Source organism: Pteropus medius, unplaced genomic scaffold (assembly GCF_902729225.1).
Source record: "Pteropus medius unplaced genomic scaffold, Ma_sr-lr_union100, whole genome shotgun sequence".
In the NCBI taxonomy this organism is placed as follows: domain Eukaryota; kingdom Metazoa; phylum Chordata; class Mammalia; order Chiroptera; family Pteropodidae; genus Pteropus; species Pteropus medius.
The window spans coordinates 8946269-8970775 of NW_024349804.1; the positions used below are offsets into that span (position 1 = coordinate 8946269).

The 24507-nt window shown below is 47.8% G+C and overlaps 1 long non-coding RNA gene across 2 annotated transcripts in view; it reads left to right on the top strand.

Annotated features, from left to right (window-relative positions):
• Positions 1–24507, top strand: part of LOC120582839 (uncharacterized) — a 335322-nt gene that overhangs the window by 112266 nt on the left and 198549 nt on the right. The window contains exon 4 of one of the 2 annotated variants that reach the window (XR_005647664.1): positions 2651–3339. The exons of the other annotated variant lie outside the window; for it this stretch is intronic. This is a non-coding gene — a long non-coding RNA (uncharacterized LOC120582839). Of the gene's footprint in view, positions 1–2650; positions 3340–24507 lie in introns of those variants that run through there. 2 annotated transcript variants of the gene reach the window in all.

The following is a 24507-nucleotide window of genomic DNA, read 5'->3' on the forward strand; positions in this document are numbered from 1 at the left end:
GATGGGGAGGAGAGCAGGTGCGGAGGGGGCCTGATTTTAGTGGGGTGGTCAGGGAAGGGCTCGCTGAGGACGGAGCCCCGAGCTGAGATGTTGGGGGTTGGGGGGGCGGGATGTGGTTTGTAGGCAGATGCTCCATTTGGAGAGGCAGCCAAGGGCAGGTTCAGATTGGAATTGGTTTGAGAAACACCAGGAGGCCTGGGAGGCAGGAAAGGCGTGAGCCAAGGGGGCCTGTAGGAGATACGGTCATGGAACTAGGGAGGACCAAATGCACTGGGCTCTGAAGGTCATGGTTAAGGGACTGGGATTCAATTCAAGGTCGGGGGAGAAGCCGAAGGATTGGGTGAGCGATGGCGCCGTGTGATCAGATGTGCATCGCATCGTGCTGTGTCTCATATTTTTAGGGCCAGTTCAGATGTAGGCTGTGCTGCGACACTATGCAGCAGAATAAACCTCTCCTGGGGTCCTGGACTCCGAGTGTGACCGTAGACGAACGGGACCTGCTCCTCCTCTCCCACCGCCTGTGAGCTTTGCGAGGGCAGGACGCCGGCCTGGTCAGCTCTGCTTCTGCACGGAGCTGTGCACACAGTGCCTAGTCAATAATGTCTACCGCATCGACCTTAAGTAGTAGCTCCTGGAGGTTAGCAACGTTTGCCCGGTGTATTTTGTCAAATTCCAAAGGGCCTTTAAGAAGAGCTCTTTGATGACGAGCCGGGTTCTTGACTGAGTGGTATTAATGGATCATCCTACAGATGGCTCTACTCGCTGGGAGCCAGTTAGGGTGAACTCACCCAAAAGAATTTATTCAGATTACTTCCTGCGCTCGGTTAGTTTCCTGCAGATGAGTTTAGCATGTTTCTTAAATGTGTCAGTGTTCAGGCAACGAAAGCAAGATTAAGAGCCCAGACTCTGTGTTGCAGGTCCCAGAAAAAAAACGTACGTTTTAATGGCTGCTCCCCCAACTTCAAAATTAAACATATTACATTCTTGGGAGTACGATTTCAGCTTCTTTACATTTATGACACAAATGGAACCATTCGCCCTCGCTTCAGTCTATAAAGGCAGGACTCATTAGAAGGAGGAAATTTCCTTTATCGTTAATAGGCCACACTCACATGATAAAACCCGTCTCTGCTCCTCCCACCTCCTTCCCCAAAACTTCGATTCTCATTTTAAGCAGTTCCCACATAGACTATTTATCTTCCACATTTCCCCAACTCTCAATGGCACCATTATATCCTTTATTTGGAATCATAAAACTTTGAGAATGAAAAAGAAGCAAATTAATCCTCCTTGGGGAGCAAAGGAAGACAGATCCTGCCAGCTTTTAAATTGTAGGATTGGACTGACCTGCAAACACAGTTTTCTTTTTCAACAACTTAGCCGGGGTGGGGGGCAGGGGGGAGGAGATGAATGGTTATGACAGAGAATCCCGAAATAAAATGCAGAATTACGCAAACGTGTTAAAAACTGACATCGCGAAATAAAATCGGTTGAAAGCCTGAGGAATACACAAGGAAGACTGGAAGGGGAGCATGCTGAAGCCACGAACGGCTTACTCTGCTTTTATTATTCACAACGGAAAAATAATCTCGATCATGATGTGAAAACCACCATATTTGTGGATCATGCCAGATTGAAACGCTTTCAGGGAAGAAGTGTGGCCGGGACGACTGAACGCCGGCTGAAGAGGCGAGGGCTCGGTGTCCCGAATCCCGTCGCGGACGCTGGCTCGTCCTGTCCAGTCGTACAAGTCACTTAACCCCCGATGACTCCTTTCCCGTCGCCAGGATGGGATGAAGGAGTCGGCCTTTCCTCTCGGCCTGAGATCTGGACTCCTAACCGCCAGTGGGATAGGACGCTTTGCACTTGCCCTTCGCCCTGAGGGGTCTCAAGGTCTTTGTGCAAACGAGGGGTAACAGTTAAGGAGCCGGCTGCCAGCGGAGCGGCCGGCGAGGACCCCCAAGGCTGCAGAGTGCCTCGGGATGCGTCTCCGGGTTCAGGTTCTGGAAACAGATTCTATGGCTGGTAAAGCCTTTACTTTAAAATTTTATTTTATTTGTCTTCCTTCTTAAATTGTGAGGTAGAGTCCCTGGATAATTTCAGAATATTTTTAAACGAAAGTCATAGATCTGAGAAACAGTATACAAGCAGAATATTACAATTTCAAAGGATCTCAGAGACAGTCATCTTGTAGAGGAGGGACTCGTAGATGCAGAAAGTTTAAGTGACGTACCCAAGCTCACGGAACCATACAGCTGGCGGTTGCTGCTGGCTTCGAAACATGAATTCGACGGTAGCCTAGTCAATACAGTAATTTGAACAGGAATCGTTGCAGAAGGCTGATTACACCAGAGTTTTCTCCATAACAGTCAATTTGATAATGGATCAGAGAGATTCTAAGGCGATGTTGGATAATTTCTTTTATTGTGAAAGAAGTCGTCTGAATCTTAAAGGGGGCATCATTTTCAGAAATGATGGAGGCATAGCTGTTGATCGCGATATTTAAATTGTAATAATTTTTAAGTTTAGTTTAAATTTTTCCTCCCTCCCTTCCTCCTTCCCTCCGTCCCTCCCTCCCTTCCTTCCTCCCTTCTTATTTCTTTTTCTACCTCTCTCTTCTTTAAATTTTTTTTTTTTTTTAAACTTGAAGGGAAGTTCTGGAGAAAAACTGAGCAAATCTGGGCACCGTTGACCGGCGCTGAAAGAAAAACCGAGAAAGGGAAGGAGCCGATTCACCTGGTGAAGAGGCAAAGCTCCCTGTGATTTACTCTGACTTGCTGATTTTCAGAAGGAAATTAATAAAATTGATTCCAGCAAAAACTTTAAGTGGACAAATAGAAGAAAAACAGATCAAGAATTGTGAATATTCAGGGCAGAGAGAAAGTTCTTAGAGAAATCTTTCCCTCAGGGAGAAATAAATATTTAGGAGAAATCACTAACTCTGAGGGTCGTTAAAGCAAAGATTCCCTCACAGGATGGAAGCAAACACTCCCACCAACTATTAATTCCAGTTTCTAGACTTGGTGGCAGTAACATGATTAGTTATTGTGGGTTCTGGAAGAAAGCAGGAACTTTGGCAATAAAGCCCTGGCAATATGTATTTTTAAGTTCTGTAAAAGATGTGGAAAGCAACTTTTTTTTTTCATCCCGGGGACTAGAAATAATACACCTGCAAGGACAGATGAATGGCATAATGTTGGCATTCAATGGGGCATTAAACATTTTGCGCCACGTTTATGGGGTTTTCCTGTCATTAATTCTATGTAAAATAAACTTTTAAAAAATGTTTTGTTGTGTTTTTGGACCACGTTTATTTTTCACCAGCTTGCTTTTCTTTGCCGTTTTTTTTTTTTTCTTTGCCAGGTTTTCATGTCTATTATGCGCGCTTGCATCCGTCATCCCCTTGGCTGATTTCCTAACCGGCCTCCCTCTGCTGGAGCCTTCCCTTTTCCTTCCCCGACCCCCTTGCCATTTTTTCTTTCGTTCCTGCTGCACGTGTTCGGACCCATGTCAGGCCGGATGTGGTCGGTTCCGCTGGCCGCGGTCGCTGTGGTTTGCTTGTGGCGCCCTGGGATTGGCAAGGCCTGGGACAGGCTGTCCAGGAGCTGCAGAGATTGGGGCCACCTGAGCCTCTCTGTTAACAGGGCGTCCATTCTACAATGGACTGTGATGGCAAGGCCTTGCGTTTGTTTCTTCCTCGTTCATCTTGGGCCTTCCTCCTTAAATTTGTCCGGCTCCGTTGAAAAAGCTGCTTTTCCCATAAGCAGTGCACATGCCTTTCTTTTTCAATTTGGTCAACTTTACAGCTAAGGGAGAGAGGGTGGTGTGTTGGATGGAGCGATGCAGGCAGAATCAGGGAACCTGGCCCTTCGTCCTGGCCGCCACCCACGTGCCCCTGTGTGATGTCGGGCAAGCCACCGAACTCTCTGATGTGCAGTTTTCTGAGAGCTTTGGGTGAGGTCGGTGTGTCGTCTTCTCCCGGGACCTGGAATGTAGCTAAGTTCTCCTCTGGGGCTCCAGAGCGGAGAAGAACAGTGAGAGACTGAGAGACTCGAAGGAGTAAATTTTGTCTCGAGGATCCAGGGTATAAGGCTGGCAGCTTACAAAGTAGGGTTCAAGGACCAGCCTTGTGGGACTCCTCAGAGCTCTTATGAAAAGTGGGTTGACTTACTCAATAAATAGTTATGGAAAGTTTACTATATGCCAAGCTCTGTTCTAGGTGCTCGGCGAATCACAGCAGACAGGGAAGGCGGGTCGCTGGCCTCAGGAGCTTAATCATCGTTAGTATTTCAGGTGGTAATGGTGCTAGGAAGAAAGTCCAGCATGCTAAGGGGAAGAGCGAGAGTGCTGTTTTATACACGGTGGTCAGGGAAGACTGCTCGGAGGAGGCAGCATCGAAGTAGCACCCGGATGAAGTGAAAGAGGGAGCCGTGTGGATGTCCAGGGAAAGAGCATTTCAGGTGGTGGGAGCAGCTAGTGGTGCAAAGGCCTGGGGGTGGACAGTGTGTTTGGGGACGCCGAAGGGGGCCATGTGGCTGGCTCAGAGGGCTTGGGGGTTCTTGGGCTTCAGCATCAGGTCTGTCGCTGTGTCCAGACGCCCGGAGCTGGGCTAGAGTCTGGTGCTCAGTTGGTGCCCCAGGGTTTGCTTATGCTCCCTCGACTCTTGTCCCTAAGGCCTGCCTGGTGGCCAAGTGATGGGTGAGGGATCTTCTAAAGTAAGTCCTTTAGGCCAGTCATTGAGCAGTCAGTCCACTGAAGACAGGTCATTCGGATCTTAAAAGTCTGCGTTAGCCTCTCCGGAGCCTTGTTTTGGTGGCTAGGGAACAATCTTCCCATTAATTCCAGAGAATTCACTGTCATCGCTATTGGATAACCCTTCGGTGCCTATCATCGTGACACTGGATCATCTCCTTTGTTTGAGATCTCTTCTGACTGATACTAGGGATGGCAGACGATGAAGAAAGATTCCCTTCCGGGGCTCAGAGGGGACTCTCAGGCTGGACTGAAGGAAGCCCACGTCGTCATCGAGCCACCCAGAGCCACGCAGACACGAGTTGGAATTACTTAACGGAATCGCCCCCATCCACTAGGGAGGCTCTACTGGCTCAGGCCAGGGTGACTGCCTGGGGCTCACACAGCTGGGAGGAAGTCGAACATCTCTGTGACTCACCCACTTCACAAAGGACTTCAAAGCTGTGGCAGTTTATCCTCGTGTCTTTGTAAGACCCTTCCCTGACTCAGGAAACGGATCTTGTTCAGTTCCTGGGTCCAAGCAGCCAGGCCTTGGGGGAGAAAGTGTATTTGTTGCACTGAGAACAGTAAGCTCAGAAATTAATAGGCCCTTCACTGGCTGGTTAAACAGACGGTCAGCTTTGCTGCCTTCACAAGAGAAACTTCTGGAAAAGAAATGTCCACTTGCATCTGCATGGTCTTGCTCTCATGGACCCCCATGACCGTGGCCGGACTGCTCAGTGAATAAATATCTCATGGGTCTCCATGCAGCAAACACTTCCCAGGTGCCCCAGCCCCCTCTGCTCGTGAACTTGCTTTTGCAGCTGTGAGGTCAGCTCTGGGCTTCAAGCCACAAGTCCCACCTTAGCCAGAAGTCCCACCTCTCTGCTTCTCCCCAAATCCCACAGGCCCAGCTCAAGCCTTGTCCACAGAGATGCCCTGGATCTCTCCTTCCTCTGCCTCTTCCGAAGGCCCAGAATGCTCCCTGGATGCTTCACCACTTCCAAAGCATGATCCTTCCCAAGCTCCATCTTCCCATTTTGGGTAGAGGTGTCTCGTAGTTGGAATTCAGGGTTCATCTTCCAGGGCTAACCATCAGCCCCGTCTGTGTAGTCTCTGGCTTCCTTGAAGCCATGTCTTTCATTCGGGTGTCCCCAATGCCAGCACGGTGACACATCATGTGTGATCATCAAGTATTTGTTGCCAAATGAGTATAATTAGCAGAACGAATTTAGGTCTGACACAGACGGTCTGCCCAGCACAGAATTTATACTATGTTATGAAGAACTACTACTAATGAGTAAAAATACCAAAGACTAGATGAGATAATTCACAGCAGGTAGATTAGTAGACAATGTTTGGCTTCACCAGTTATAGGAAAGTAAAATGATCGCGCCCTTTACTGATGGGTGCTATGACTTGGCGCTGTGTATGCATTGTTGGCAACAGTGTACCTTGGTGCATGCCTTTGCGCTGATAATATATTTCACGAGTCATTAAATGTATGTTACTGGGAATTTATTATAAGGAAATAATCCAATATAGGGAAAAAAATCTATAATTTTTTTTCATGGCTCTCTTCCTTAAAATTTTAAAAACAAAGCTGCAAACTATATATCCAGTAATAAGGGTTAAGTAAACTTGATACATATATTTTCTTTGAAATACTCTATAGCTGTTATAAAAAGCACTGATAGAAGTTTTGTGCAAATCGAGCTACCGTTAAATATAACGTCCAGATAAAGCAGGATGTCATCATCATCCAGTGCTACATTGAGTAGGGGAAGCAGGGTTGAGTTGGAATTAGAAGAGCTGGAATTCAAGGGGAGATGTATTTGGCTTATATTTTACCCTTTCTGATCCTTGAATTCATCTAAAAAATGGGCACAAAATTTTTTGCTTCTTATGATGATATATAATGTGTATAAAATATAGGATCGGGGGATAGAGGTCATGCTGAATGAATGTAGATATTATTATTATGATCATCATTATTAGCAAAGTTAACTGTGACTTATAATCTAGACCAAGGGGTCAAGATCTGACATATAGTTCAGGATGACAGGGGGTAAAAAACGGCTTTGTTTTTGCTTCCTACTGCAGTGGGCATTGTGGGAGGGACAGATTGCTGAGAAGATAAGGCAGGATTTTGAAGGATTTTGAGGGATGGGGAGGGCATTGTAGGAGCCTGGAAGGATAAGGATGGGGCAGTGAGGCGGGAATCTGATGTGTAGAGGCTGGCCTGATTATAGAGAGGGGCGTTCACGTTAGGGAGTGGTGGGGTAGATGATTGGATAAGATTCTGGAGGTCTTTGCCGGAATCCATTTTGAAAGAAAGCATCCTCAAGTGAAGGCGAATATTTTAATGGTAAGGTAAAGTCTAGTGGAAGATGGAAGCTTCTGGAACTTCTCACTGATGGAATGGAAGAGTTAACAAACTTCGATCTCTGCCTCACTTTCTAGCCCAACGCCCTGTCAGGAAATGATCCAGAATTAGTCTTTTACGCCTTAATATGAATTCCTTTCTACTTATTCCTATTTCAATAATCAATCATAAAGTCATTGAAGAATTCTCAGTATTTGCCATTTAAATCTTATTCTTTGCTGTAGTATGAAATACATTGTTCCATGTGACAGGAATTTCAGTCATTGGAGACTGAAGAGAGGGACGTGTTTAGTGCTGACCTTCAATATGTATATTATCAGCAATTCTGTCTAAATAGAGTGCCACTCCTTGCTTGTTTGCTCATCCATCGATCCATCCAACCATCCACCCATCCACCCACCCACCCTTCTACCCATCCATCCATCAACCCATCCACTTACATCCACCCATCCACCCATCCACCCACCCACCCTTCTGCCATCCATCCATCCATCCATCCATCCACCCACCCACCCATCAGTCTGTCCATCCACCCACTCATCCACCCATCACCATCCACCCACCTATCCATCCATCTATCCATCCGTCCGCCCGTCTACCCATCCATACATCCGTCCGTCCGCCCGACCGCCCACCCACCTCTTTAGCAATCTTACATCAAGCATGTATCTTGTGCAGGCAGAATTATAAGATTATAAGAGTAAATATAGCATAGTTCTTGAGGAACGTGGAAGATGATGCTAGAACAAAAACCCTTCTCAAATACTCTGCAAAATATTTTCTGCGTAGCACTCGTTAAGTAGATGAAAGGGAGCCAAACAATAAAAATATTCTTAGATATCTCTTATCTAGAAGCTTCGGACATAGTGGGCAGCTGTGAATCAGCTCTCCTGGGCCTCCAGTATAATCTCCAAGTGGGGTGTTCTGAAAAGCCCCTCAATATTTGGTCCCCCCAAATATTCCCAGCCTCATCTCCTGCTCCCCACCACCACCCACCAAGCCACGTCCCAGCCGCCCTGCGCTGGCTCTTGCTCCTGAGCGTGGCAGGGCTTCTCACGGCTCCGCGCTTTTGTGAACGTGCTGTTCTGATTCTCAGTCTGGAACGTCTGCTCTTCGGTCGCTCGCTGTCCTCTCACACTCCTGCCCCCTCCCATCCGCATGGCATTTTCGCTCTGAAGCCTTCCTGGTCCTCCCCAGGTGGAGCAAGCCCCTGTCTCATCTGTGTCCGGGAGCGCTTAGAGACGCCCTTGGCCACCGTGAGCCTCGTAGCACGGCAGGCATCTGGGCCAGTAGGAAGCGGGTCTGACGCCAGGATGGACACAGTGGACCCTGAGTTCTGGCTCCAACTCTCACAGCCTGTTCAACCATGGTCTGGTTACCAGCACCCCAAATTCCTTCCTTTCTCTCATTCCCGTTGTTTGCTTTATCGCAAACCATAACCCCTCCCTGAGTTTTCGTGAGGAGGGCTCTTGCCCTTGGTAAGTGCTCAGTATTTGCTGACTGCGTCTCCTCATCGTCACCCTTGGTGCCGGGGTCTGTCAGGACACTGAACGCCTCTAGGTCAGGAACTGCTGGTTCCTTGTGTATGCATCTCACACAACATCCGGGGAATGCTTGCTTCTCAGAAGCAACACAGTGGCGTGGCTAGGAGCAGGGACTCCCCACTCTCTGGGAGAGGCCTGACGCCACCACTTCCTCGACGTGTGGCCTCGGGGAAGTTACTCGAGCTCTCCATGCCTCGGTTTTCTCATCTCTTAAGTGGGGATAATAATAGTACCTACCTCAAAGGGATCTTATGAAGTTGACACAGGAGCCTGGCCATGTAAGGCCGGCTATTATTAGTAGGTGCTCAAGAACTGTTTATTGAAAGGCCGATGAATAGATTTTAGTGTGTGATAGTCTCAGGAAGTCTGGCTGACACGAAGGTGTTTATTTGGTTCATAACGTCTGTTTCTTGACCTACCTATAATTAGTTTCTATTACTAGGTTATTATTAAGTTGAGAGGAATTACTTTCCTGTGATGCTCCATGTCCTGAAATATTGAAGGCGAAATGCTTCTAACATCCAAGTGGAAATTATTCTGTTGGTTTTAGTAATATGGTTGAGTTCCAAGGCGAGTCGTTGGTCAAAAGCAGAGGTTTGACTGTAAAGCAGTGACCAGAAATATCTGAGCCACGGCCACTGAGAATGTTTGAAAATGCTCCCTTCACGTCTCAGTTCTGCTGGCCTTTCACGGGGTGGGGGTGGGGGAGATTCAACTAGATAATAGAATGTTTGAGGAAAGAGACCTGTCTTAATCTTTGCATCCCATTCAGCTTCTAGAACAGTCCTGGGATCACAGCGCTGCCCGCCAAAGACCCGTAAGTTAATGATGCAAAGAGTAAAGTATTTTTTCTTTCCCATTTTAGAGCTCCCTCTCTGAAATTCCCACAATTCACACTGGACCCCAAGGAAAGCCTTCGTGCTAGTTTATGTGTACTTTTGATTTCTGATAATGCAATTAAAAATATATATGTAAAAATGATATAATTTTCTCTCCAGAGGATAGGCTCAGGGAGGCCTGTGGCTGAGTGTCACCTCTGCCTTCGATTAGCTGAGTGACCTTAGTCACATCTTTAACTGCCATGTACCTCTGCTTCCTCACCTGAACATGAAGCCGTGAGCCATTAATTATGACAGTAATAAGGATGCATTTCTGACTGCTCACCATGTGATGACACTGTGCTAAGGGCTCTGGAAGTGTTCTCACATTTAATTTCCATACCAGTTCTGAACAGTAGCTACTTTTACCCTCCTCATGTTGGTGGTGGTGGCGGGGGCAGGGGGGGAGGGTGGTGGTGGTGATCCGAGCTTAGGGGACTAGAGTCATTTGCCAAAGGTGTAAATAACAGGCTCAGGACTTGAGCCTCGGCTTGTTTATTTTTCATGAATCTATGAATAATCATGGATTTGTGACAAAGAGCGTTAACATAAATGGGGTTTTTCAGGAAGGATTAAGAGGTGACTTTCCCAGTCTATGAAAAAGTACCACTCACCCCTCCCTGCCTGATCCCTCCCCTCCCTCCCAACACTTCTTCAATCAAATCTCTGACGTTCCTTACACAGCAGTAAGGTTCCCCGTTACTCGCCCTCTGTGGTACCCAGGACTTCTCTTTCGATGTGCTTGTTATAACTGCTGTCAAATAATTACTTATCCACTTAGTTGTTTAATGTCCGTCTCTGGCTGTAACGTAAGCCCCACAATGACGGGGCTGCCTCTACATATTCAGCCTGAATCCAGACTTTGCCTGGCCCAGTAAACAAGGCTGACAGGAAATGTTCATTAAGAGGAGGAAAGATGAGTACCTACTATGTGCTCCACAGTGGGGGAGGTCAGAATAAGCAAAGCTGGGTGGACGGCGGGTGAACCATGGTAACATTTCTAGTCAATGCCAGGGATGTGTTTCTAATTATAACCTTCGCCGACGTGGGCAGTAGCGAGAGGGCGAGCTTGCCCCGTTCAACACGAGTGACCGTCCTTCGGGAGTGCTCTAAAGGGAACACTCTGACTTGGATGGGAGGTTGTGGTTGGTGACTGTTAAGGTCCCTTACAATGTGAACATTTGTTTCTTAGTTCATTCATTCATTCATTCATTCAGTCACTCTGTTACGCAATCATTACCGTGACCAACATTTACTGAGCACTGTGCTAGTTGCTGGCGACGTAATTATGAACAAGAGCTTATCGTCTAGTAGGGAAAGAAACCCGCCCGCTGTCATTTTCTGAGTAGTGCCCACGAGTCGGATACTATATATTCGTTATCCCTCATCTTCGCAATGGCTGCAGGTTACTGTAACCACGTGGTGAATGCGGAAAGTCTCGGCGGGGAGGTGAAGTGTGCTGGCTACGGCCGCACAGCTGGGAGGTGGCAGAGCGAGGACTTGAACTCAGGATGGATAAGAGTCTACAATTCATTCCATGAGATAAAAGGCAGTGTGGCTTCAGAGTCAGCAGCCTATGGGTGAAACTGAGCGTATTCTAGAAACTCATACAGTTATTTGTGCGATACTCGCTCTTTAATGTGCCGTGATGATGCATGGAACCCTAATTCTCCACTTAAGGGGGGTCACAGTGTAGAAAAGGAAAAATGCAGGCAGCCACATAATCAGGGGGTGGTGAGGAGCGCTACTGCTGGGGAGCGTCCGTCAGATGGCCTCACGGGAAGGTCACATGAAGATAGTCTGAAAGAAAACAGGAACCCCGCAGATGCTTGGACATTCAGGAGAGAGCTTTCCAGACCAAGGAAAATCTCTCCTCTAAGCATTCTCTTTTCAGTTCGAAGGGAAGGGGTTCTCTGCCCGTTACTTCTGGACAATGCCGCAGTGAACGTCCGCCGCCTTCTCGCGCACCCCCGCTTCGGTGCCCGTGACCAGTGATGCTTCTCCTCAGGCTGTAAACGGAGATCTCATCAGAAGAGAGTAAAATGCTTTTAGACAAATGTTACCTGTGATGATTGAAAACAGAACAAGCAGAATTAGCCAGCAAGGGGGAATGTTTTCACCTCTGAAGCCAAGATGGTGCCATGTGACCGCCTGAGCATGAGTCGAGAGTAAGGAGCTCTGGTCCCGGCCCTTGCCAGCTGTAGGACCTTGGCTGTGTCCACCGACCTCTCCGTATCTTCATCTGTGTTCTTTATCCCTAAAGGAAATGGGCTGTGTAGACCAGATCGGAGGATTTCAGCTTTGCTCTGAGCAGCTACAGAGACTCTGGGACACCGCCTTAGGGAGCAATGTGAGGTCATAGGGGTGACCAAGGTAGAGAAGATCTGGGACCCCTCTCCTTCTTCAATCCCAAGAGTTCTGCTACTACTTGCCTTCCCCATTGGAGACTTCATTTGAATAAAGATTCCTCTGCTTTAAAAGAGATGCCCTGGGCTCCTGTCACTGAAGCACCTCCCAGACCTCGTCCATGTGAGTCCTGGCTGCCAACTTCAGGTCTGGCTATGGCCTTCGTGCGACCCCAGGTGCCTCGGTCCCTTTGGAGACACACGATCTGCCCACAAAGGGCTGAGAACTCGGATCTGGCTTCGGGCTGGGAATCCTGGTGCTATCAGTGTGGGCTGTAGGATGGCGCCACAGGGCCTTGCAGAGAGTGTGACTTTCTGGGAGGATGCGAGGAAACTTAGCAAGTCATTAAGGAAATGACTGGCGAGCAGTTCCTGTCTGCGCCAGCTTCAGCTGATTTGCTTGGCTGATGATCGAAACAGGATCCTACCTGCAGCTTCCCGTCCAGCGGCTTGAAGCCAGACCCTCCGCAGTCTGTTGTGTCTCTAAATCTTCTAGGTCGCTGCACCCAGAGTTGCTGGGACAACTGCAAATCGAGGGGGGTGGGGTGCAGAGACCGAGGACAGCAGAGATAAAAGGACAGAGGCAGAGAAAGATGCCGTTGTGGCTTTCCTTGCAGACAGGAGAAGCCTGGGAAGCACTGATGGAGAGCAATGTGCCGACACCACGCACGGAGGTGTTACGGAGCGTGGGCCGGTGGCTGGGCTGTGCCACTCTGCGAGAATCACTCAACCCCTGTGAGTCTCAGGTTCTTCACCTGTAAAATGGGGGCAAAAATGTATATACTCCACAAGACCGTAGTAAGTTTTTCATGGTAGAATACCTGTGTGGCACTTAGCATGGAGCCTGCCGTGTAGAAAAAGTGATTCTTTTCCTTTATTATTTGGTTCTCTGGAACTTCATAATTCCTGCAGATCAAGTGGTGGTGAAATAAAGCTAATGGGTGAATATGCCACTGACCTTTACGCCTAGGGGCCGATGGCTACGCTGAACTATGGTCATGTGCTGGCGCTTATACGATATTCTTAGATATTGCAAAGAAATCGTGTTGACATATAACTTTGGGCCATATAGTGTTGCGTCTCTTCTAACCGTGCCAAAGAGGTAAGGAAAGGCTTAGCAAACGCAGGGCCGACCAATGTCAAGCTCTGCTCACTCATTTATTTAAGGAAGAGTCACTGCGCGTCTCCACCCCGGGTTGGCATTCTTCTAGGTGCTGAGAATGGACCGGGGCTCCCCAACTCAGTGGATTTTCCTGTAACACTGGATAGACACTCACCCAACGGATAATGAGGCAGAGTCTGTTTTGTGTCTGGCATTGTTCTAGACATCGTTTGAGATGTAAAGAAAAAGAACATGGGGTCTTCGCCCTCAGGAAACTATTCTCTGCCAAGAGGAGCAGTTCATTGCAGCGACAGTTACACCGCTGCCAGCAGCATCCCGAGCATCGCCTCCCCAGCTCCTTTTGCCCTTCATTTATATGACCGGTCACGGCCCCCACGATTGTTCCTTCCCGGATACCAAGACCAGTTCCAAAGGTCATTTGACCATGTCAGAAATACCAAATGGGAATCACTTTCATTGCAACTGTTTTCAAGAAATTAAAAAAAAAAAAAAAGTCAATTTTGACAAGTCCTCTAGTCACCCACACGCCTCGTCTGACTTCATTTCCAGTTTCGAGACATGGAAACGACTGTCCTCATTGTATAGATGAAGAGTGACGTTCACGTCCCTCGCCTCTGGTGGCACAGAGCGTCTGTGGCCGAGGACAGAACTGAGCAGCATGTCGGAAGACGCCCAGGAGCCTGGCCTCACGTCTAGAAAACGATACTCCCAGACCGATCATATTCTTGTTCTTCCTGCTTCTATCTGAAACAGCAGTTTGGGATCTCTTTTGTGTCATTGCTCGTTGGTGGCCAATAACCTTTCCTCTGGTGGCTGTTTCCCAGTTTCGGTCACCTCCACCCCAGCTGACTTCTCAGCTGTGGCTCAATAGATCACCTCTCTCCTGGCCTCGTCCGTTCAGATAGAGTCTTTCTATCCCACTGTGTCTATTTTTTATTTTCCAAAACCCCTGTGTGCTAGGATTTTAATACTGGGGTCTGTTTCCTGGTTGGGTTTTGTGTCCGTTAGCCAATAATATCATGTTTCTTTTAAACACATGGCCAGCGGTTTCGTTCTCTGCCACATTTGGATGCTGTTTATAGCTTCTGTGAGGGAAAGGTTAATTTTCCTTTTCGCTGTCTGATTTTCTTCTTTTAAGACATAAACAGCAGACTTGGTTTTCATTGGAGTCACAGATCTTTGTGTTGACCTGAATCTCTGAGAGCCTCTGAATAATGCTCAGCAGTGCTTGACCGATAATGTGGTGAGCATGCTTTGTGGCGATTACTCATATTTATTTGACTTTCAAGTCCCGTTGTGTTTACCTCCGTAAAAGTCCCGTCTGCTCTATTCTCCCCATGCCCAGTATTCTCTTCCCCATTTAGGCTTCCGAGCCTCTCTCTTGGACAACCACAGTGGCCTTCTAAACGGTCTGCAATTCTTTCTCTGCATCCTTCTCACCGCTCCTGCCAGGCAGACCTTCTGGAAGCACCCTTTGATTCTATCACACGTCTGCTCAAACACCACCTATGATTTCCCATTTCTCACAAGTCCGAACTCTTCTACAGCTTAGTCCTCGAGGCTCTCTCAGTTCAACCATGAGGTTTTTATGAGATTTCATAAGACTCTAAGCCAAGGAGAATGGTTGGGAACTTCATCAAGTCCTCTAAAAAGTACATCTCTTAACTGGTGGCTCTCGGCCACCTATAGTGATAGTCTTCACTGTGCCTCGAACTTGTCCCCCTCCGCCTTCATTTCTACACAGCCCGGATGCCCTTCGAAGCTCAGATCAACCCTCCAGCAACTCCCCCATCTTCTCCGGGCCACCCTCATGCCTCTTGATGCCTGTCCTGTCTGAGTTCTTAGTATGGTAAACGCAGTGATGTTTACCAGCTAACTGGCCTCTGATCACGTCATGCATGAGCCGCAGAGTCTACCAGCACAGCCTCTCCAGTCAGTCCGGCTGTCAAAGTTGAATTCGGATTGCATGCTGCCTGGTTTATACCTAAAACTGACACTTAAATTCTCCCCACCTCCCCACCGCCAGATCCTTGTGGCCCGGAGACCAGTAGAAGATTTGGGTTGGTGAAGTAGTGATGTACGTGACTCAAAAGTTTTATTTCCTATGGTCTGATCCCGAGAAAGGGATGCCCCTGCACCCACGTGTGGCTCAGATCCTCACGTGTCCATAGCTCTTCCCAAACTGTGGACCCTCATAGGGGCCATATTACCAGACAGGCTGAAATAGCCCTTCGTAAACACTGTTTCTGCTCCTTTGGTGCTCCTTCTGATCCACTGCTACCCTCTTTGGCCCTTGCACGTACCTGCCATCGGCTCCCTTCCTGAACACAGCCCTTCACCTTGCGTGAGTCGGTATCTGTCTCTGTGTCCCTGTACTTCCCAAGCCCTGCCACTCCTCCGGAGGTCTTCTGTGTTGACACGAGTGTCAATCCCTTGTTCTCTCAGTTACTTGTTTTTCTTACCTCTAGTGGCTTCTCCTCCAAGTCACGTCATTCACCTACTCTCGCGGCTACACCCTGGACTTGGTCGTTTTCTGGAACTGCTCCCCCTCGGAAGTCATAAAATCCACACCTCCCACTGTCTGACCACAGCCTTCCTCTTCTTCCAAGTCCCTCGCTCGTTTACGTCTTCGACCGGGGCCTGCAACACGTTGACCCTCTTCTCTGTCCTGCACGATCTGCTGCCCTTATCTTTCCTCTTGTCCCTTGTTATGTAGATGCCACTGTTCATCACTCCGGCAACTTTTTAACTTTAATGCAACAGCGCTACTTATTTTTGTCACACGTATATCACAGACTAACCCTGGGTGGTATCCATCATCTGCTCAATCTGCACCCCTAGCCCGGCTGCTGAAATGCATCAAGGTCGAGTCATTTCTAGCCTATGGATCAAGGCCGCTATAAATTAATTATAAATGAATGTTCATGGACCTCAACAGATGCCTCAGTGCTGCCCAGATACTGCATTCCGCTTCACTTTTCAGGCTTCTCGTCTTTTCTCTAATAGGTGCTTCCAATATTCTCCTCTCTTCTCAAACCTCAGCTCACATAGTCTGAGTATTCTCAAGCTCAGCGCGTAAGAAAGCAATCACCAGGGACCTCTTCGCATTGTCTGTCACGAAACCTCAAAACTGGCATGCATCCTTGCCTAGCCTTGCCTCTGCACAGTCTTCTCACCCAGCTCTTCTGGCTTCCTCGAGACCTTTCTGACTTCTTGGAGCTTGACGCTTCATGAATAACTGTGAAACTGAGTTGAATGGACAGAGGTTTAGTGCCTGCCTACCTGTTGTTAAGTAAATACATCAGTGATCTGGTGGCTATACAGAAATAAGACATGGGGCCCTTGTGCTTCAAGGAACTTATGTTCTAGTTGGGGAAAGAAGTTAGCAACAGTCGAAGAGGTGGTCGTACAGGGTAGATGCTAACCGAACTGGCTCAGTCTTCAGTCTGTGTCCTAAATCTGTTCCCTTCTTTCCACCTCCACCTCACGATAGTCGAAGTCAATATCATTTTTTTCCTGGATTATTTCATTAGCTTTCTAGTTGATCTCCCTGCAGACGCCGTTGCTTCACTTTGGCCGATTCTTACAGCAAAAGTTTATAAAACACATCTTCTAGAACATATCCCAGCCTATCTCTTTTCGGCTCCAAAGCATCTCCCTGGATGCCAATCTTCATTAGAGTTCAAGACAAATCCTCACCATAATCTGCACCCACTACTACCTTCCTACATCATCCTCTGTGGGTCCCTACCTCACTGGGCCCCAACCACCCAGACCTCCATGCCCTTTCTTAAATGCACCTGCAGACTTCTGCCTCAGGGACTTTGACCTGGCAGGTGATTTCCTCCTCAAATATTGCCTTGGCTGCTCCTTTATTTCTTTTAGGTCTCTGCTCAAATGTCACCCTATTAAGGAGTCCCACCCCGATCACACCATGTGAAAGGGCACCTTGGCCCTCCTAATTCCCTACCTCCTTACCCTTCTTTATTTTTCCTCTGGTACTTACCACCACACAACGAGATATCACTCTTTCATTCACATATTTGCTGTGTGAATGAAATTCCATAAGGGCAAGGTCTTGGTCTGGTTTTTCCTCTAGTATATGTCCAGGTTCCTGCGCATCATAATCGCTCAGTAAATAGTGAGTGAATGAATAATAAATGATGAAAAAGAACCTAGTGCAGCCTGCTCCGTGTGCTCACTTATTAATTCAATGAGTATTTATTAAGTGTGTACGGCATATTAGGAGGTTACTAACATCTCTGACGAGCTGCTGCTCTGCGGTGAATGAGCCCCGAACAATGAGGGTTTCAGTGACAACCAAGGCAGACCGAGATGACCCAGATGTCTGTGGTTCAAAATGCATGACTTGGTGTCCTCATTCTAATGTCCAAATCCCAGGGCTGGTTAAAAGCTAAATTACTTCTAAGCAGTAGGTCCTGAAGCAAGCAGGCATTCACATCCTCCGGTTCTGCTTGGTATCAAACAGTATTTTCCAGCATTCAGAGGCTGGAAAAGACATGAAAACAATCTAGACCTAGACCCTCATTTTACAAATGGAGAAACCGAGGCCCAAGAAGCAGGGACCTGCCTCAAATCAGAGAGCGACCTGCCTCAAATCAGAGAGCGACCTGCCTCAAATCAGAACTCAGCGAGAATCCCTGGGTCCTGCTCCATGGGTCGGGAGTCTGTCCACCATACCACACGGCCTCTCTCCTCACCTTTCCTTCCTCTGACCCCCTCCTTACAATGTCCTCCTTTTCTTCTCGACAGTTAGAACTGTGTTAGGGAGGTGGGTGACGTGCGCTATGAAAAGCCACGTTAAAGCTCTGAGCTGTTATGATCATATCTGGGGCGGCGAGAGCGGGCGGGAAGGAGCCGAGGAGCCTGGCCTGATGGACTGCTCTGTATTTTCATGGGACCCCCGCTAGTCACACCCTCTCCCAGGCTCCTTCGCCCCAAGGGCCACATCGCGGTCACCGAGCAGTCAGAGAAAGGAAAACAGTAATCTTAGAATCTTGAGTGGAGCTGAAGGCAAGACCCCTACCTGAGACTTAGTGCTCAGACAAGGCAGCAAAGGAAAGGAAGAAAGCAAGGGCAAAACCAGCAGGGGTCCCCTAAAGGAGAGGTGGAAAAATCTGATTTCCATGGATGGGCCTGAGCAAGAGCCTGCCACCCACATGGGGCTGATTTTAGCCACCGCTCTTTGGCTAAGTTGCAGAACACAGTAGGAGAAGCAGGATGAAAGAGGACTCGTTAAGTGACAAACTCAGCTTATCTACATATGAAGCATTTGCCTTGCAAACTTGTAGAGGTAGAGCTTATGAAAGCTGCGTCACAGGAAATAAATTAATGATCACTTGGTGAAAAAATATAATTGTAGAGCTCCGAAATAAAACATAATATTAATAACTAGCACTTATCGAGTACCTACTATGTGTTAGGCACTGTAGTAATATCTTACACATATTATTAAATTTCATTCTTTAACCCTATAAAGGAAGTACTGTTATTAGCCTCCTATTGTGGATGAAGAAACTAACGCTTAGGCAAGTAATAGTTTGCCTCGCATCGTATAGCTAGTGAAGGGTGGCATCTGGAGTCCAGTGCAGAGTGGTGACTTTAGATATCATTCTGTGTCCTTTAACACTATTGCAATATTTCCGAGTGCTGTGCTGGGCACTGGGGATAAAGGAATCAGAGTGAACAGGATTAACACAGCTCCCATTCTCCAGCGTGCAAAAAAACTCAGCTGAATAGTCAGCTGGTAAGTGACAGAGCTAAGGCCGAAAATGAAGGGAACTTGCATCCAAGGCTGGTGCATCCCCATTTTGCCTGGATTACTTCCACCCTCCACAAGACAGACCTGCTTGTCCGCCCCAGCACACTCTAATCAAGCCGGCCCCCAACAGCTTCCCAAACAAGCCCAGCGCATCTGTGTGCTTGCACACTCTCTTCCCTCTGCTCACAAATCCTCCCATTCTTCCCGTCTTACCTCCTGGAGGAAGTGTTTTGGGACCACATGTGATTGTCCCAGGCTTAGCTTAACCTTAGTGAGGAGCATGGTCAAGTCATTCTTAGAAACGGAGGAGGAGGCAGAATATTTGGGTACATGTGCCAGCAGATTGGTGGATTAGGACAAGGTGCGTGCAAGTTCTTTTTTGATTATTATTATTTTTTCAGTGAAATAAGGCATAAGATGTTATGGACCAAATTCATATGTTGAAGCCATAACTCCCAATGTGATATCATTTGAAGGTGGGGCCTTTGCGATGTATTTAGGTTTAGATGAGGTCACGAGAGTTGAATTAGAGCCCTCGAGAGAAGAGGAAGACAGAATCTCATTCCACATGCAAACACCAAGGAAAGTCCACATAAGCAAACAGCAAGAAGGTGGCCGTCTACAAGCGAGGAAGAGAGCCCTCACTAAGAACTGAATCTGCCAGCACCTTGATCTTGGCCTTCCCAGCCTCCAGAACTGGGATAAATAAGTGTCTGTAGCTTAAGCTACCCAGTCTATGGTATTTGTTATCGTATCCTAAGCCGATTAAGACAGCAATTGGTACCAAGAAGTGGGTGCTGTTGTAATAAATACCTTAAAATGTGAATGTGGCTCTGGAACTGGGTAGAGGCTGAAAAAGTGTTGAGGTGCATGCTAGAAAAAGCCAAGATTTCCGTGAAGGGCTTGTTCAGGGAGATTCTGGCAAGGGCTTAGAAAGGAAAGAGGAGAGTGTAGAGAACGTCTATCTTCTTAGAGAATGTGTGAATGGCCACGGACAGGATGTTAGTGGAAATGTGGAGGGTAGAGGCCGTCCCGGTGAAATCTTAGAAGGCAGTGAGGAATATGTTACTGGACAATGAGGAAAGGCAAGCCTTATTATCAGGTGACAAGCAGCTTGGCTTGTGTTTCTGTGCTAATGTTCTGTGGAAGGTAGCACTTGCGACATATAAAACGAGATATGCAGCTGAGCAGGTTTCTAAGCGGAGTGTCGAAGGAAGGGCTCGGTCCCTCCTGAGTGCTGTGATAGACTGTGAGACGAGAGACATGGACCGGAGAAGGAATTGTTAAGCAAAGGGACCAGAACTTAAAGACTTGAAAAAGTCCCAGCCTGTCCATATTCCAGGGAACATGAAGGCTGTGGCCGAACAGCATTCGATAAGGAGGTTAGTATGGGGGTGACCCCCAGCTTTGTTTACCCACCCCGGCAGACACGCTGCCAGTTTGAACTGAACAGGATGGAGACGGGATACAATGAAGGAAGGTAGTTGGCCGTCTCAGACTCTACGTGACAGGATCATAGAGCTGTTCACCTGCGAACTTGCCCCAGTCTTCAAGATAAGAGAAAGGTGGCGATTCAGAGGTCGTCGGGGCTGCCTCCTTGGTTTCAGCAGTTGCGGGGGCGTGACCCCTGCCTAACAGAGCCACAGGGCTGGGCTCACTGCCCGAGCGAGTCTCAAAGGTAGGGCTGCTGCTCCAGTGGGTCTGGAAGGCAGAACATCGAGCCAAAGAGGATCATTCTCAAGACTTGAGGTCCAATGGCATTGGTCTCGCTAGGTTTTGGACTTCTTGGGACCTGTCATCCCATTTTCCTTACAATTTCTCCCTTTTGGAATGGGACACGTGTCCTATGCCTGACCTCCTGTCATATTTTGAAAGCCTATAACTTATCTGGTTTCACAGATTTACCGCTGGAGAGGAATTTTGTCTCAGGAGGACTCTCACCTCGATTCTCACCCATGTCTGGTTTACAAGATTACCGTTTGAGAGAAGGTTTGGGGGATTTCCAAAGCAAGGACCAGGTATAGTCGGTTGTTTGGGGGAGTGGGAAGTGAGCGTCGGAGGGACGTGCCGTGGACTTGCCAGGCAGATTTCAGACATGTTTGGGGATGGCTATGACACAGTTACTGGGAGATTCGTCACTATGCTTTGCGTTTTTCCCTAGCGCATTCGACTGCCCAGGGGCAGAAGCTGAATGAATCTAATTGGGGTTTGGGATTTTCCAGGTGAGTACGACAGAGAAGAGAGAAGCAAAGGGGTTGCGAGGGCTTCCGCAAGAGTCTGTGGAATCTGAGTCAGGCAGGAAGGGAACCGGGGAAACTGAGAAGGATCCCCAGAGGGATCCCTCGTAAACGCGAGGCGAGGGCAGGGACAAGGAGGTGAGGAGTGACGCCGGACGTCGGGACTGAGGTGGGGAGGGGGTTACAGTAAGTGGTTACGATGGGGTAGGATGAGCAGTGTGTCCGAGACGGGTGGAAGACGAGATCGTTGGAGGAGAGGCCAGAGAAGCGAGAGGCCGGATTGTTTGAAGGGTTATTTGTGAGGATAACAGCTAAAATGACGACAGTAATTCTGGAAAGCGAGACAATAGTCCAGAAGGTAGTATCAGGAAGGAAAGGGAGACGGAGTCCCAGGGGTGTCCAAGTGACTGCTGGAGGAAGGGACAGCTGAGTGGTGCGGGCTGCTGGCATGCGTTTCCAGGGAGCAGGGGGTTTCAGGGAGGGGGAAGAAATAGCACACCATCTCCCCTTCCAGCTTGAGAAGGCTCCGTAGAGAAATGGCCACCACGGAGCAGGTGTAAGAAGCTGTGTCTTCAGAGTAAGCCAGGTTTTAGTTAGAATGTATGGGCTGTACAGAGAAGGCACTCAGTTATGGGGGAATCTTACTGATGACGAAATGGCTTGTTCTGGGCTTAGTAGATCTCAATCCTAGTACAGTGTTTGATCTGGGCCAGGACTCCAATTATGGTGGAAGAAAGAATGGAGCGATCGTTCTGATCTCTTAAGCCCCTGGGCTTCACATCTGTGGCATCCAGCTCATCGCTGACTGAGTGTAGGCGGACGCATGAATGAATGGATGCGGATGAGCTGGCTCAGAGCTGGGTGGAGCTAAAGACATGTGCTCATCTGTCTGCTCCTACTGAAGGTTGGGTCGACAAACGCAAATTTCTCTACCTGACTTCAAGGCCCTTCATATTCTAGCGAATTCCAACCTATCCTGTCTTGTTTCCTACTCTTTCCAAATTCAGACTCTCTACCCGACAGTTTGGGCTTCTGGCTGTCCTGTCAAAACACCACACTTATTCCTGACTCTTGGCCTTAGCTCAGGAATTTCCTCTTGCGAGAATGGCCTATTGTAGTCTCGTTTGCCCAGCCAGTTCTTTCCTGTCCTTCAAGGCCAAGGCCAGTCATACTCATCCATGAACCTTTCCTGATATTAAAACCTGCTCTTTGCAGATTTTCTATAGCTCCTAAGAAATGCACCACTATAGAGCGAGTTATGTCTTGTCTTTTCTTATTAGCTGTTTTAAAAAGATTAATCTTGCTTTTCGAGATAAATATTGAGTTTCCCAAGGGAAAGACTGTGTTTTCTAGCTGGCGTGCTCTCTTTCTTGTGGCCTCTCTTCCTTCGCCAAGGTCAATGTCTTGCAGGCTCCGTCCAACTGTAAGCTGTTTCAGTTGCTTCTGTTAGCCCTCGTCTTTCTCCTTTCGTTTTCCTGAGTCTGCTGGTTTTTTCTCCTCCTGGGCTTCCCTCCCGCTCCAGTGTGTGGTTCTCCTACCATGCGCTGTCTGGCTCGCCTTCCTTCGCCTTGAGAATTCTGCTTCCAGAATCCAGTTCACGATCCTCTTTCTTTCTGTCTCTGCACCTTTCCCAGGATGTCCTGGCCGTTCTAAAATCCTTACCAGTCACCTCTATGCCGCAACTTCCAAGTTCGCCTTTCAACCTGGCTACCTCCCCACAGACTAGAGTTACTTCCAAAACCACCCAACGAGCATTTCCACGCGGATGACCTGATGTCCCCTCTAATTCAATTCATTTGGAATCAAAACCAATATCTCTCTTTTGAGTTTAGTTCTTCATCTGAAGGCCCTACTTTTGTTAATAACGCCAGCCTGCTTACAACACTGAAAGCTTCCACTGGCTTCTTTGTGGCCTATGGGGTAAAATTTAAACTGTCATGATGCACAAGAACCTTCATGATTTGGCCTCCACTGACGACTCCAGCTTCATTTTCTTGATCATACAACTTAAAATCCAACTATGTTTCCCCAAAATAACATTCCAACTATGTTTCCCCAAAATAAAATCCAACTATGTTTCCCCCAAATAACATTCAAATGTACCTCTCTGTGATCTTGTGCATGCTGTTCCTCCTGCTCGGATGCTGTTCCTGCCTCCTCTGTCTAGGGGAATTCTAGCTCTAACATCACCTTACCCCCTGGGGGGTTCGTTCTGACTTTTCAGAGTTCAACACTGCCACATTTGTATTCATTTCTATGCTCTTCCGTGATTGTAGCAGTTTGTATATATTTGCGTGACCATCAGAGTATATAGAATACGAGCTCTTCCTTGTTTATATTCTATAGCACAGTATCAGGCAATAATAGTAAGTGCTCATTAAACGCATTTTGAATCGCTCAATAAATGAGGGGCCGAATGAGTTTTTCCAATCGCCGCCCCCCCCAGGCCTCAGATTTCAAATTCGGATTTGACTTTCCTCTGTCCTTTGCCTTCTGCCACTTCTTGTTCTCATATTTTTAATCATTACTGAAAATGCCCCCCGCCCAGTTCTCACGGTCATGTCTACACAGTGCAATGAAACACCTGCCTCCCCGCCCCATGCACCTGCTCCTTCTGTGCAGGGCGGATTCTCCGGCGATGCCAGCTCTGCCGGTGTCGCGCCCACCAAATCCAGGACGCATCCAGGGCTCCTCTTTGCGCTCAGAACAAAGTCCACAGTGTAGCCTTTAGCGTCTTCTGTGACCTGGAAGCAAACTCTTGTTGCCACATCGTCTAGTTCTGTAGAGCTCCGAAAAAGACTTGTGTCTCAGTCACTGAGCATACTTTCCTTAAAAAAAAAAATTTAAAAAATTCAGATATCTCTTGTGCACTTACTATGGCAGATTTCACTGTATCATTTTTTATCGACATTTCGATTTTGAATTGGGCAGTATTATCCCCATTTTTATATGAGGAATCAAATTCTTAGAGAATTTAAGAAACTCGTCCTAGATTAGACCTATTTTCCAGATTTTACATTTTCTGACTGACACCGTTTCGGAAGGATTGATTTTTCTTGTGTACCCACCTTAACGTCTCCACCTTATTATGAGTTCCTTGACTAGAGGCATCGTTATAACTAACTCAGCCCTACTGACTTACGGAAAGGACATTAGGAGCTCAGGATGGACAGACGATGGACAGACGATGGACAGAAGAAGTGTGAGGAGATGGACAGACGGAGTGTGAGGAGCTGGCAGACGTCTCCTGGGGAGTTAACAGCACGTTCAGAACAAACATCTTTAAAGCAGCCTTTACAATACTATGCAAAATTGAATAAGAAGAGGTCACAGAACGACTGTGACATCGACAGTAAGGTTATCCACCATCAATTGCTCATCCTTTCCCACGCTCCTGGACGTTTATATACTTTCTCAGGTG